This window comes from Carcharhinus amblyrhynchos, chromosome 14 (genome assembly GCF_965287045.1).
Source record: "Carcharhinus amblyrhynchos chromosome 14, sCarAmb.v2.hapA, whole genome shotgun sequence".
Classification (NCBI taxonomy): Eukaryota; Metazoa; Chordata; class Chondrichthyes; order Carcharhiniformes; family Carcharhinidae; genus Carcharhinus; species Carcharhinus amblyrhynchos.
In genome coordinates, this window is record NC_137337.1 from 50,909,253 (window position 1) to 50,923,434 (window position 14,182).

The following is a 14,182-nucleotide window of genomic DNA, read 5'->3' on the forward strand; positions in this document are numbered from 1 at the left end:
TCAGAGAGGAGGTTTGATGAGGACTTGTCTGTTGAGGTAGTATGGGCGGAGATTAGAAATAGGAGAGGAGAGGTCACCCTGTTGGGAGTCTTTTATAGACCTCCTAAAAGTTCTAGAGAGGTTGAGGAAAGGATTGCGGAGACGATCCTGGTTAGGAGTGAAAGTAATAGGGTAATTGTTATGGGGGATTTTAACTTTACTAATATTGATTGGAATTGTTATAGCTCTAACTCGTTAGAGGGGTCAGTTTTTGTGCAAAGTGTGCAGGAAGGTTTTTTGACTCAGTATGTAGATAGGCCAACTAGAGGTGAGGCTATATTGGATTTGGTGCTGGGAAATGAGCCAGATCAGGTGTTGGATTTGGAAGTTGGTGTGCATTTTGGTGATAGTGACCACAATTCGGTTACGTTCACCTTAGTGATGGAAAGGGATAGGCATGAACCTCGGGCCAGTGGTTTTAGCTGGGGGAAGGGTAATTATGAGGCTATTAGGAGAGAATTAGGAAACATAGGTTGGACTAGGAGATTACAGGGATTGGGAACGTCCGAAATGTGGAGTTTTTTCAAGGAGCAGCTACTGCGAGTCTGTGATAGGTATGTCCCTGTCAGGCAAGGTGGAATTGGTAAGGCTAGGGAACCGTGGTGCACCAAAAAAGTTGATTCGCTGGTTAAAAAGAAAAAGGAGGCTTATGTTCGGATGAGACGTGAGCACTCGGATAGTGCACTAGAGAGCTTTAGATTGGCTAGGAGGGAGTTGAAGAGCGAGCTAAGAAGGGCTAAAAGAGGACATGAGAAGACTTTGGCTGATAGGGTTAAGGAGAATCCTAAGGCGTTCTATAGGTATGTCAAGAACAGAAGGTTGGTTAGGGCAAGGTTAGGGCCAGTTATAGACGGCAGAGGGAAGTTATGTGTGGAACCGGAGGAGATTGGTGAAGCATTGAACCAATATTTCTCTTCGGTGTTCACGCAGGGGGACATGGATATAGCTGAGGAGGACACTGGGTTGCAGGGGAGTAGAATTGACAGTGTTACAGTTGATAAGGAGGATGTGCTGGATATTCTGGAGGGTCTGAAAATAGATAAGTCCCCTGGTCCGGATGGGATTTACCCCAGGATTCTCTGGGAGGCAAGAGAAGTGATTGCAGAGCCTCTGGCTCTGATCTTCAGGTCATCGTTGGCCTCTGGTATAGTACCAGATGATTGGAGGTTAGCGAATGTTGTCCCATTGTTTAAGAAGGGGAACAGAGACTTCCCCGGGAATTATAGACCGGTGAGTCTCACTTCTGTTGTGGGAAAGGTTTTGGAAAAAATTATTAGGGATAGGATTTATAGTTATTTGGAGAGTAATGAGTTGATTGGAGATAGTCAGCATGGTTTTGTGGCGGGTAGGTCGTGCCTTACTAACCTTATTGAGTTTTTTGAGAAAGTGACCAAAGAGGTGAATGGGGGTAAGGCAGTGGACGTGGTGTATATGGATTTTAGTAAGGCGTTTGATAAGGTTCACCATGGTAGGCTTCTGCAGAAAATGCAGATGTATGGGATTGGGGGTGATCTAGGGAACTGGATTAGGAATTGGCTAGCGGATAGGAGACAGAGGGTAGTGGTTGACGGTAAATATTCATCATGGAGTTCGGTTACAAGTGGTGTGCCTCAGGGATCTGTGTTGGGGCCACTGCTGTTTGTGATTTTTATTAATGATCTGGATGAGGGTATAGTTGGGTGGATCAGTAAATTTGCTGATGACACCAAAGTCGGAGGTGTGGTAGATAGTGAGGAAGGGTGTCATAGTTTGCAGGAAGACTTAGACAGGTTGCAGAGCTGGGCCGAGAGGTGGCGGATGGAGTTTAATGCAGAGAAATGTGAGGTAATTCACTTTGGTAGGAATAACAGATGTGTTGAGTATAGGGCTAACGGGAAGACTTTGAATAGTGTGGAGGAGCAGAGGGATCTAGGTGTATGTGTACATAGATCCCTGAAAGTTGGGAATCAAGTAGATAAGGTTGTTAAGAAGGCATACAGTGTCTTGGCGTTTATTGGTAGGGGGATTGAATTTAGGAGTCGTAGCGTTATGTTGCAACTGTACACAACTCTGGTGCGGCCGCACTTGGAGTATTGTGTGCAGTTCTGGTCCCCACATTACAGGAAGGATGTGGAGGCTTTGGAGAGGGTGCAGAGGAGGTTTACCAGGATGTTGCCTGGTATGGAGGGGAGATCCTATGAGGAGAGGCTGAGGGATTTGGGGTTGTTTTCGCTGGAAAGAAGGCGGCTAAGAGGGGATCTTATTGAAACATATAAGATGATTAGAGGTTTAGATAGGGTGGATAGTGATAGCCTTTTTCCTCTGATGGAAAAATCTAGCACGAGGGGGCATGGCTTTAAACTAAGGGGGGGTAGTTATAGGACAGATGTCAGGGGTAGGTTCTTTACCCAGAGGGTGGTGAGGGATTGGAATGCCCTGCCTGCTGCAGTTGTAAATGTGCCTAGTTTGGGGGCATTTAAGAGGTCTGTGGATAGGTTTATGGACGAAAAGGGATTGGTTTAGGTTAGTGGGTCACTGTTGTTGTTTTTTTTTTAACTGGTCAGCGCAACATCGTGGGCCGAAGGGCCTGTTCTGCGCTGTAATGTTCTATGTTCTATGTTCTATGCTGTGTATATATATCAGATGACATTTATAACCAAATGTCAACACTGGGTACTAACATTTTTTAAGGACCTTTCTGTGATTTTCTTTGGTGAATTTAACCATGAATCTTGAAAGGGGAACAAATATCAGGCATAATTGAGGAAGAGGGTTAGCGGGGTAGAAATAAAGGGCCTGGAAAAAGGAGAACCATGACTGTAACTTCGTTGCAGTGTTATCATAAGCCTACTTGTAACACTAATAAATAAATTTTAATTCATGATTTCTCTCTCTGGCTTTGGTTCTAAAAGCGGTTGATTGTAAAGAAAGTGCTTTATAGCACAAATGAAAAAAAGTCAGAAGCCTGTGGTGAGCACAACAGATCCCAACCGGGACAATGGATTCATCTCAGGGGCCTGCTTTATACAGGGCTCAGTATACAAACTCCACCTGGTTATTAATTATCTAACCCCAGGAGTGTTGCAGGAGTGTTGCACTCACCTGATGAAGCAGCAGCGCTCTGAAAGCTTGTGTTACCAAATAAACCTGTTGGACTTTAACCTGGTATTGTGAGATTACTTACTGTGCCTTCCCTGTTCAAGCTCACTAGATTCTATTATAATTCCAACAGATTTGACATTAGCAAATTAGTAATATTGGGGCTATTTAAGAAACAGGAGGAAGAGCAAACAGGGAACCAGAGGCCAATTAGCCTGACATCAGCTGTTGAGAAGATAATCAAATCCATTATTAAGGTGGTTTACCATTGCAACCAGCATATCATAGTATGATTGATTGAGTCAACATGGTTTTATGAAAAACTCGCCCTATGGGCGGGGTTTAACTGCCGAAACCCTGCAGCTCTTATTGGCTCCTCCAACTGCGTATGCGCAGAAATTAAATGATAGAATGCTGCTACCCTGCCACATCCCTCCCGGGCTGGATAATGTCTCTCCCCGGCCCCCACAGACATTGCCTCACCTCCCCAACATTATTGACCCCCTTATCCCCACCACAACCCCACCACCCAGACCAATCGTGAGCCCCTCCCTCTTCCCCCCCCCCCCCCCCCCCCCCCCCCACCGATCTCTGGCAGAGTGGCAGCAGACTTCCCTTCCCTCCCACTGATCTCAGGCAGAGTGGCAGAGGACACCCCCCCCGCCCCGCCCCACTGATCTCCCCTTTCCCCCCCCACTGATCACAGGCCGAGTGGTAGTGGACCCCCCTTCCTCCCCACTGATCACAGGCAAAATGGCAGCAGACTCCCTTTCAGCCCCACTGATCGCAGGCAGAGTGACAGTGACCTACTTTCCCCTTTCCCACCAATCTCAAACAAACAGTCATCAGACACACCTTCCCACCTCTCCTTCCAACTGATCTCAAGCAGAGAGCCGTTGGATGTTCAGCGCTTACCTCCTCACTAACCCTCACGGATGGAGCACCCAAATCGGACTTGTATGGAGTCTGTTTTGCGCCAATTCCAAATGGATGAACATGGTGGCAAAGGGGAAAGTGCCGGTAAAGTTATGCATGCAGCCAACTAAGTCAATTTAAATGCATGCAAATGCATTTAAATGGCCGTCGTGTCCATTTCAGCTGCAGTCCCGATTGCGGCCATTTTCGGGCCTTGGTAAAGGTTGAACTGGCGCGGAGGCAGGCACCGATCGCTCTACCTGCCTCATGCCTGACTTTACCAAGTTTTCATGCCCGAAAACAGGCACTACGCGGTGGTAATATCGGGCCCAAAGTGACTGCAAAAGAGATATATAGACAGGTTAAATGAATGGGCAAAAAGGTGGCACATGAAGTATAATTTAGGAAGTGCAAGGCTATTCATTTTGGTGGTAACCATTGAAAAGCAGATTTTTTTTTACAAGGATTGGAACTTTTAATTGTTGATTTTCAGGGAAAGTTGGATGCATTGGTCGACCACTTAGGAGTGAGATAAAATTACTTCTTTATTTGGAGTATTTGAATCTTTTGAATATTCTAGCCCAGGAGATGAGTAAATGTGATCAGTGGGGGTGAAAGGGAGTCCGCTGCCATTTTGCCTGTGATCAGTGGGGAGGAAGGGGGTCCACTACCAGTCTGCCTGTGATCAGTGGGGGGGGGGGGGAGGGAAGGGGGGATCCGCTGCCAGAGATCAGTGGGGGGGGGTCCTCTGCCACTCTGCCTGAGATCAGTGGGAGGGAAGGGGGGTCTGCTGCCACTGTGCCAGAGATTGGTGGGGGGGGTAAGAGGGAGGGACTCACGATTGGTCTGGGTGGTGGGGTTGTGGTGAAATTTATAGATTTTTGGTCTTTGGGTAATCAAAGGATATAGGGAGCTTCAGAGAAAGTGGCGTTGAAGCAGAAGATAAACCATAATCATATTGAATGGTGAAACAGGTAAGAGGGGCCACATGCTCCACTCCTGCTCCTATTCCCTATATTTATAGATTCTCAAATATGCATGGCAGAATGCCATTCAATCTATCATTTTTTTGGTAGAGATATATAAATGTTGACACTACCCAATGCTTTGCCTATAGCCCTGCAATTCTTTTCTTTCAAGGGTGGCATGGTGGCACAATGGTTAGCACTGCTGCATCACAATGCCAAGATTTAATGATTTGCATTTAATGATACACCACAGCAACTCATCAAGCCTTCTTTAGCAGCACCTTCCAAACCCATGACCTCTGTCTTCTAGGATGACAAGGGCAGAAATTCAGGATCAAATCACCAGCACAATTCCAGCTCTCTAACTACTCTGAGCAGAACACCACTGTTCATGTGTACTACTTTGCCACAGCTGAGAGCTTCACTGAGCTATCATTGCCCCTAGGCCTCTGTGAAGCCCAATCTCAGTATCACAGAATTATGGCTCATAGCCTTTTTCTGAGGCCCCAGCTCCTTCAACCAACGATAGCGAACTGGCCATTTTCTTCTATATCTGCTCCTGAATAACTGCTAACTGCTATTCACTGACCCATGAACTGATTTGTCTGACTTATTAAAATATCCTAACAGCACTCCTGTCCCTAGGCAGGATTGAATGTAACAACCGTTGGAACATTCTGTGCCTTGAATGTTACAATTTTCAGTTAAACAACTCTCCACAGATGATAACATTCAAGAACATGGAGACAAAGAAATCAAAACAAATTATAACAGATATAACATTGGTTAGCTAACAGGAAGCAGACAGTAGGGATAAACGGATCATATTTGGGTTGGCAAACTGTTTCTAGTGGCTTTAGTGCTGATTCCTCAACTATTTCTTCTCTTCTTTGACAATCCCTCAGGGTCAAGCATGACTTGTTTCCACTCTGGAGGTGAGTTCTGAGGTGACTGAATTGTCCAGTCCTAGAGCCACAAACTCTACCCCTAGTTTGGCAGGTGATGTTTGATTGAGGTGGGCGGGTCAAAATGCTCTGGATTTTGAGCTCTCTTTCCAGTTTATGCTTGGCTCTCGCATGCACCACCTGGTGATACTCAAGGTGATTGATGCCTCTGCAGCTACTTCTTCTATTTGGGCATTCTAAGGCAAACAATTCCCACATATCAGTCAGGAATGTTTCATTTAGTTAGGGAAGTTTTCAGACTGTCCTTGTAACATTTCCACTGCCCTCCTAATGATCACTTGCCATTGCAGAGCTCGAAGCAAAGCACTTGTTTTGGGAGTCTTGTGTAGGGCATACAGACAGTGTGGTCCACACATCGCACCTGTTTGGGCGTGACTCGATACTGTGGATATCAGCCTGGGAAAGGACGCTCACATTGGTATGCCTATACTGCCAATGGAGTTGCAGGATTTTGCACAGGCAACGTTGGTGATATTTCTCCAGGGATTTGAGGGGTCTGCTGTACATTGTCCATATATCTGATGCATACAGGACAGTAGGAGCCAGAGCTGCTCTGTAGACCATGAGCTTGGTGCTGGATTTGAGGTCAAGGGCTTTGAACACTCTGACCCTCAGGTTCCAAAGACCGCACTGGTATATTGGAGTCGATGCTGGATTTCATCGTCGATATTTGCTCCTAAGTGCCACAGGCTTCAGTGCTGGTTCCTCAACTACTCACAATCTAAATCAATGACTTGTATGAAAGGTCTGAATACATGACAACTAAATATGATGATGACACAAAGATAGCTAGGAAACCAAGTTGTCAAGAGAGCATAAAGCGGTCGATTTTACGATAAGAATTCTAAGTACAGAGCAAGCTTGGAAATGGGAGAGTTTCTGATCCATTTTGGAGGCAACACCAAATCTGCTATCTCATTCACTTAGATAAAAAAAACCCTCAAAAACAGTTTCTCGCTGGTAGGGAGAGTGGGCTCTGGCTGAGAGCAGCAGAAGGCATAATTACACATGTGCAGATTCCCAGCAGTAGATGCCCGTCATTCAGCTTCTGCTGCTCTCAACCTGCCTCACTGTAGCACCCCTCCCACCTACTATGGTGGTCCATGGCCTATCGCAATCCGCCACCTGTCTGGAAAAATCTATCCCCATACCAACATCCCATCCTGCTCAGACTGATCCTCCACCCTCCCCCCAAATTGCTGGTTTGACACCCTGCTGATTGCCAATCTGAATCCGCTCCCCAATCGCTGACCCCAAACATCACCCTCCCTCCCCCCCCACTAATCTCTAATGCAGAGCAGCATTGGGTCCCCCCCACCATCAATCCATAATAAAAAGTGGTAGCGGGTCCCCCCACCACCAATTGGCCCTATCCCCTGGGTGGACCTGGTGGGCAGTGCCATTCTGCCCAGTGAGCATTGCCAAGGTGTCAGACTGGCAGTGCCAGGTTGACACTGCCCAAGGTGTACCCCCCCATGCCCATGACCTCCCTGGAAGGCCTCAGTGGCCTCTGGTTTTACTAGCAAGGCCATTGTGACTGGTCCCCGTTGCTGGGGACCAGCTGCGATTCTTGCCGGAGAGAACCTTTCCCAGCGAGGCCACAGAAGCAAATGAGCTTGGACGAAAACATTTTGGATGAAGCTGATGAAATGTTGAACAATGGATTCAGAGGCCAAATCTACAAAATATTCCAGAAACTCAAAACTTCCATTCAGGTGGTTCTGTTATCCACCACCATGAGGTGCTGGAAGTGACAAGGAAGTTCATGTGTGACCCAATTCATATTCTGGTGAAGAAAGAAGACTTGATGCTAGAGGGAATCAGACAGTTCTACTTTAATGTGGAGCGAGAGGAGTGAAAGCTGGACACTCTATGTGATCTGTATGAATCTCTCACCATCAGTCAGGCTGTTGTATTCATGAACACAGAGAAAGGTGGATTGGCTGACAGAAAAAATGCTTGCAAGAGATTTCAGAGTCTCTGCTCTGCATGGTGAGAGAGTTCTGGTCTGGGTCCAGCTGTGTTCTCATTCCTACTAACTTGTTGGCTTATGAAACTGATGTTCAGCAGGTGTACCTAGCTATCAACTATGATCTGCCTTCCAATTGGGAAAACTATAATCACAGAATTGATCATGGAAGCCACTTTGAACACAAGGGTGTCGCCATTAACCTAATCATTGAAGAGGACGGATGGATACTGCGTGACATTGAATTGTTCTACAACATTACTGTAGATGAAGTGCCAGTGAATGTGGCTGATTGGATATGATTTGAGCTGCTAACCATATTTAAACTGAATCTAAATAAATTATTCAGCATCATGCTGGAAATAGGCATGAAGCTGACCTCGCCAGATATACGGTGCCGGTAAGATCGCAAGAGGTGAGAAATCAGGTGCAAACCTAATTTCTCAGGTCCCATGTGATCTTACCAGCTCAGCTCACTGATCAGCTGGAGAGTCTACATAGGGATTTAGATAGGTTAAGTGAGTGGATAAAAATTTGGCAGATAGAGAATAAAGTGGGAAAATGCGAACTTGCCCACCTTGGCAAGAAGTAAAAAACATTAAATGGAGAGAGATTGCAGAACTCTGGGTACTGAGGGATCTGAGTGTCCTGTCATATGAACTGAATCACAAAATGCAGATTCAGCAAGTGATATTAGGAATGCAGATGGAATGTTGATATTTATTGTAAGGGAAATTGAGTTTAAACATCGGAAAGTGTTACTAAAGCTATACAGGGCCTTATTTTGTTATTCATTCATGGGACATGTGTTGCTGGCTGGCCAGAGTTTATTACGCATTCCTAATTGCCATTGAACTGAAAGGCTTCCTAGGCCATCCCAGAAGGCAGTTGAGAGTCAGCCACATCGCTGTGGAATCACAAGTAGTCATGATGTAGAGATGCCAGCATTGGACTGGGGTAAACACAGTAAGAAATCTCACAACACCAGGTTAGAGTCCAACCAGTTTATGTGATGTTCCAGAACCTTCCACACACCTGACGAAGGAACACCGTTTCCAAAAGCTTGTGAGATTACTATCAAATAAACTGGTTGGACTCTAACCTTGTGTTATGAGACTTACTGAATCACAAGTAGGCCAGACTAGAAGGATGGCAGATTTCCTTCCTTAAAGGACATTCGTGAACTAGATGGGTTTTTTCGACAATCGTTGATGATTACATGGTCATCATGGTTGCTGAGAGGATGTTTCCCTTTTTTGGGACTCCAGACTGGGCAATATTAGGCTTTTTTTAATTATTCATTTGTGGGACATGGGTGTCGCTGGCTGGCCAGCATTTATTGCCCATCCCTATTTGCCCTTGGAGGGCAATTGGAAGTCAGCCACATTGCTGTGGCTCTGAAGTCACATCTAGGCCAGACCAGGTAGGGACAGCCAATTTCCTTCCCTAACGGACATTAGTGAACTAGATGGGTTTTTCCAACAATTGACAATTACATGGTCGTCAGTCAATTCTTAATTCCAGATTTTTTTTATTGAATTCAAATTCCATCATCTGCTGTGGTGGGATTCAAACCCAGGTCCCCAGAACACTAGATGAGTTTCTGGATGAACAATCTAGCAATGATGCCATTAGGCCATTGCATCCCCCAGGCTGAGAATTCAATGGAGGCTGCCTCAGTCAATATTTTCAAGATAAATTTTTGACCAACAAGGGAATCAAGGCTTAGGAAGGCAGGCAGGGAAGTGAAGTTGAGGCTGTAATCAGTTCAACCAGGATGATGTCAAATGGCAGCGCAGGGTCAAGGGGCTGAATAGCCTACTGCTGCTCCTAATTCTTTGGTCTGTAATGTCACGGCCTGGTGTATAACTCACTCTACCAGAACCATCAAGTTAAGGGATCAACTTTGGTTCAGTGTGGAGTGTAGGAGAGCATGCCAACAGCAGCAGCGACAGAAGGCATACCTAGGAATTTGGTTTCAACCTGGTTAAGCTACAATACAGGACTAAATGTATGTCACACAGCAGAAGCAGCATACCATAAACAGAATCAATCAATCCCACAGAATCAAACCAACGGATCATATCTACGCTTTGCAGTTAAATCACATTCAGGTATGAATGGCATGGATAATTAAACAATTCACTGGAGGAGGAGTGACACCTAAAACGTTCCCATCCTCCATGATGGCAATGCCTAGAACATCAATGCAAAAGATAAAGCTGAAGCATTTACAAGTAACATCAGCCAAGATGCCAAGTGAATAATCCATCTTGGCCTCCTCCTGAGTTCCCCAGCAATACAGATTTTAGTTTTTAATCAATTCATATGATTTTAAAAACGGCTGAAGACACTGGTAGAACAAAGGACCTTACAATATTCCAACTGTGGTATTGAAAACTTGTGTTCTCGACCAAGCAATGCCCTTAGCCAAGTTGTTCTAGTACAGCTATAATGCTAGCATCTACCTGACAAAAATGGAAAATTGTCCAGGTATGCTCTATTAACAAAAAGCAAGATAAATCCAATCTGGCTAATTATCATTAGCACACACTCAATTATAGCAAAGTGATGGAAACTGTCATCAACGGCTATCAAGTGGCATGCTTCAGTAACAATCTACTCACCGTAGCTCAATTTGAATTCCACTAGGGTCACCAGCTTTAGAGTTCCTTACAGCCTACGTTAAACAAAAGAGTTGAATCCAGAAGTGAGGTAAGAGTGACTGCCCAAGACATTAAGGTAGCAATTGACCAAATTATCAAGGAGCCCTAGCAAAACTAAAATTGGTGGAATCAGGAGGAAACTCTTCACTGGAACCACATCTAGCACAAAGAAAAGTGGTTGTCCTGCAAAACATCACTGCAGGAGTTCTTCAGGGTAGTATTCTAGGCTCAATCATCTTCAGTTGCTTCATCAATGACCATCAGAATCCTCCAGCAGCAACATCCTAAAGGTTATCATTGATCATAAACTTAAATGGAACAGTGATTTAAATTCTGATGCTGCAAGAGCAGGCCAGAGGCTGAGAATTCTTCCAAGAATAACTCATCTCTTGACTCTCCAAAGCCTGCCCACCATCTACAAGGCACATATCAAAAGTGTACTGGCATTTTCTCTGCTTCCCCGAATGAGTGCAGCTCCAACAACACTCAAGAAAGTTAACACCATACAAGACAAAACAAGCCCCTTGATTGATATCCTATCCACCACATTCACCATCTTCACCACAGTAGCAGCAGTGTATACTATCAACAAGATACATTGCAGAAGTTTGCCAAGGCTTTGTTCACAACACCTTCCAAATCCAAAACCTCTATCACCTAGCAGAATAAAGCAGAAAAGCATGGGAACAGCATCACCTGCAAGTTTCATTCCAAGTCAAACATAGTCATGACATGCAAATATATCACTCTTCCTTCACTGTCACTGAAACACCTCGAACTCCCTCCATAACAGCACTGTAGATTAACTACAGTACATGGACTGCAACAGTTCAAGAGGCAGATCACTCACCACCACTTGCTCAAGGATAAATAGGGATGGACAATGCATGTCTAGCCAGCAATGCTCACATCCCATGATCAAGTAAAAAAATGACACAGATAAAGATTTCAGAAGCTGATGAGGTGAGGCAAAAACAAAGCTGGTGAAGATGAAAATTGACAGTCTTAGAGTGCTAATGTGTCACCAATTCATCTTGGGGTCAAGTATGATATTAAGATTGGTCTGGATCTTCCAAGGAATGGCAATCATCACAATATGGACTCCCCATTCCACTGCTTCATATATATTTTAAACTTTCAAGAATAAAAAATACAATATAAACTCCCATAAAACATCTTTATCCAATGACACATCCAATCATACACAGTACAATGAACTATTAATTCTTGAGCATTCCCTTAGTTCTTTTCTTCTGGGTACACTTGCTCATCTTAATGTTCCTATGCAGTGCTACCACTGTGACAGCAGAAAGGCTGATGCTAGGCTATTTACTTTCACAGGGTCAGACTACAGATGGTCATTGCAAGATGCCATCAAGCATTGCTGGGCCTGGAAAACTCAGTTACAAATAGCCATGACATAGAAGACAACAGTATCCATTGACTGGGAGCAATACTGACGGAATGTTGCCTCCTCCTCCTCCTCTTCCAGATTCACCCTCAGACGGCAGGGCATAACGGCTGCACTCTCAGAATGGCCAGGTTGTGAACGACACAGCATACCATCACAAGCTGGCTTTATGGCAAACAATCCCCAAACAATCTAGGCAAACTGAATCATTGTTTTGGAAGGCTGGTTGCCTGCTCCACAATGTTACGAATGGCTCTTTGAGTTTTATTAAACATCTATCCTGTTTGCATGGTAAGATGGTGGAAGGCCATGTGTAAAGAGGATAGTTTCTGTCTCCAAACAGCCAACTTCAGGGTCTTCTCAGAGATGGGGGGATTGTGTATAGGATTGACAATTCAGATTGAAGATATTGTGGCTGACAGATTTTCACTGGAAGGAACTTCTTGATGTGGTGGTATAGGGGTTTTTTCAGAGGCCACATATTGAGCTTAACTTTAGCTAATACAAAGACATGCAGCAGCAGTATCCTGGTGAAAGATACTCTTTACTGACTGACATACATTGGGAGAGAAAGGGTTGGGCAGTCCAAACACTTTTCTGAAGTTACAACACAGTGGCAATACAATTAAACATTTTCCAAAAGACATTCTACCTGCCCCCTAGCTCATTCCAGTCAGAAATGAACCAATCATCATTTTTACAGGTCAATCATTATTAGTAAATGTCATATACCTTGACCAATTACAGATATTCTCTGCCAGCATGGAAACAATAAATTCTAGTGGTTTCTGCCTGACTTTTCCACAGCCACCTGTTCTGAACTCTTATCTGTTTTAATACTCTGCCTATTCATTGTGCTGTCTGGAATCACTAGCTTGTCCTTGCTCAACAAATGCCTGTTTAACTGCACTGTCTCATACCCATGCTGACAACAGCTATCTTTCTACGGGTGTGGTATTATAAGGAATGTGGTTCACTTTACTGGCCTATTTCTCATGATGCCTTAGAACCCCGTGCCATTAGCCAGGATGCATACCTGTTCAATAATACTTTCAAAAATGTATGTTTAAATTCTCTAACTGTCGTTATATGTGTTTCTATGCAGACAGTACCTCTGTAAAATATATGTACAAGGCAGTCTGTGATTCTTATCCTAAGCTAATCCACTCTGTGGGCGGTATGGTGGCACAGTGGTTAGCACTGCTGCCTCAAGGCGCCAGAGACCCAGGTTCGATTTCCAGTTTGGAGTTTGTGTGGAGTTTGCATGTTCTCCCTGTGTCTGTGTGCACCCGGAAGAAACCCTAAAAGCAAATTACTGGATGCTGGAATCTGAAACCAAGAGAAAATGCTAGAAAATCTCACCAGGTCCAGCAGCATCTGTAAGGAGAGAAAAGAGCTGACGTTTCAAGTCCAGAGACCCTTTATCAAAGCTAAAAGGCATAGAAAGTGGGAGATATTATACTGCAAGGTGACAGAATGAAAGATGAGTCATCGCCACAGAAACCATGGGAAGCCTTTTAGTAGTCTTTTCCCTTCGTTTCTGTGGCTATGACTCATCTTTCGTTCCCTGGACTCCGAACGTCAGCTTTCTTCTTGCCTTACAGATGCTGCCAGATCTGCTGAGATTTTCTAGCATTTGCTCTTTTGGTGACAGTTCACCCTGCCTGGAACTGTGCTGGGAACATAAGAATCTTACAAGCGTACCATTGGCAGACTACTGCCAACTATGTTGAACTACTGCACAAACTTTGTAGTGAAAGCAGATTCAAACCTTCAAAAGAGAATTGATAATTATCTGAAGCAAAAGAAAATTGCAGGGCAAAGGCAGGGGTGAAGGAATGGGCGAGTTGTTCTTCAGAGAGCTTCCAGACAGCTGGTATTAATAACTTGAGCAAGTAAACACATTCTTCTTCTTTGATGGAGTAATATCCCGGCATAAGCACTTACAGGAGGCACTTAACCTGCCTCTGCTACAATTCACTTCGGTCTGCATTGAGACTGTCTTTCCTAAATTGAAATGTATGCTACAATTCATTTCCCAAAATACATTAGTCACATGGGCAGGAGTATAAATAAGAATAGTTGGTATAAACCCAAGGTCGTGATGCACCTACTGCTGCGATCATATCAAACATTCAGTACCCAATAAGTTGAATAACTTTATGGACTCG

The 14,182-nt window shown here is 44.5% G+C and overlaps 1 pseudogene; it reads left to right on the forward strand.

Moving 5' to 3' along the window:
* The first annotated feature begins 7,575 nt into the window (after window positions 1-7,575).
* Window positions 7,576-8,236, forward strand: LOC145352175 (eukaryotic initiation factor 4A-II pseudogene; annotated as a pseudogene).
* The last annotated feature ends 5,946 nt before the right edge of the window (window positions 8,237-14,182 follow it).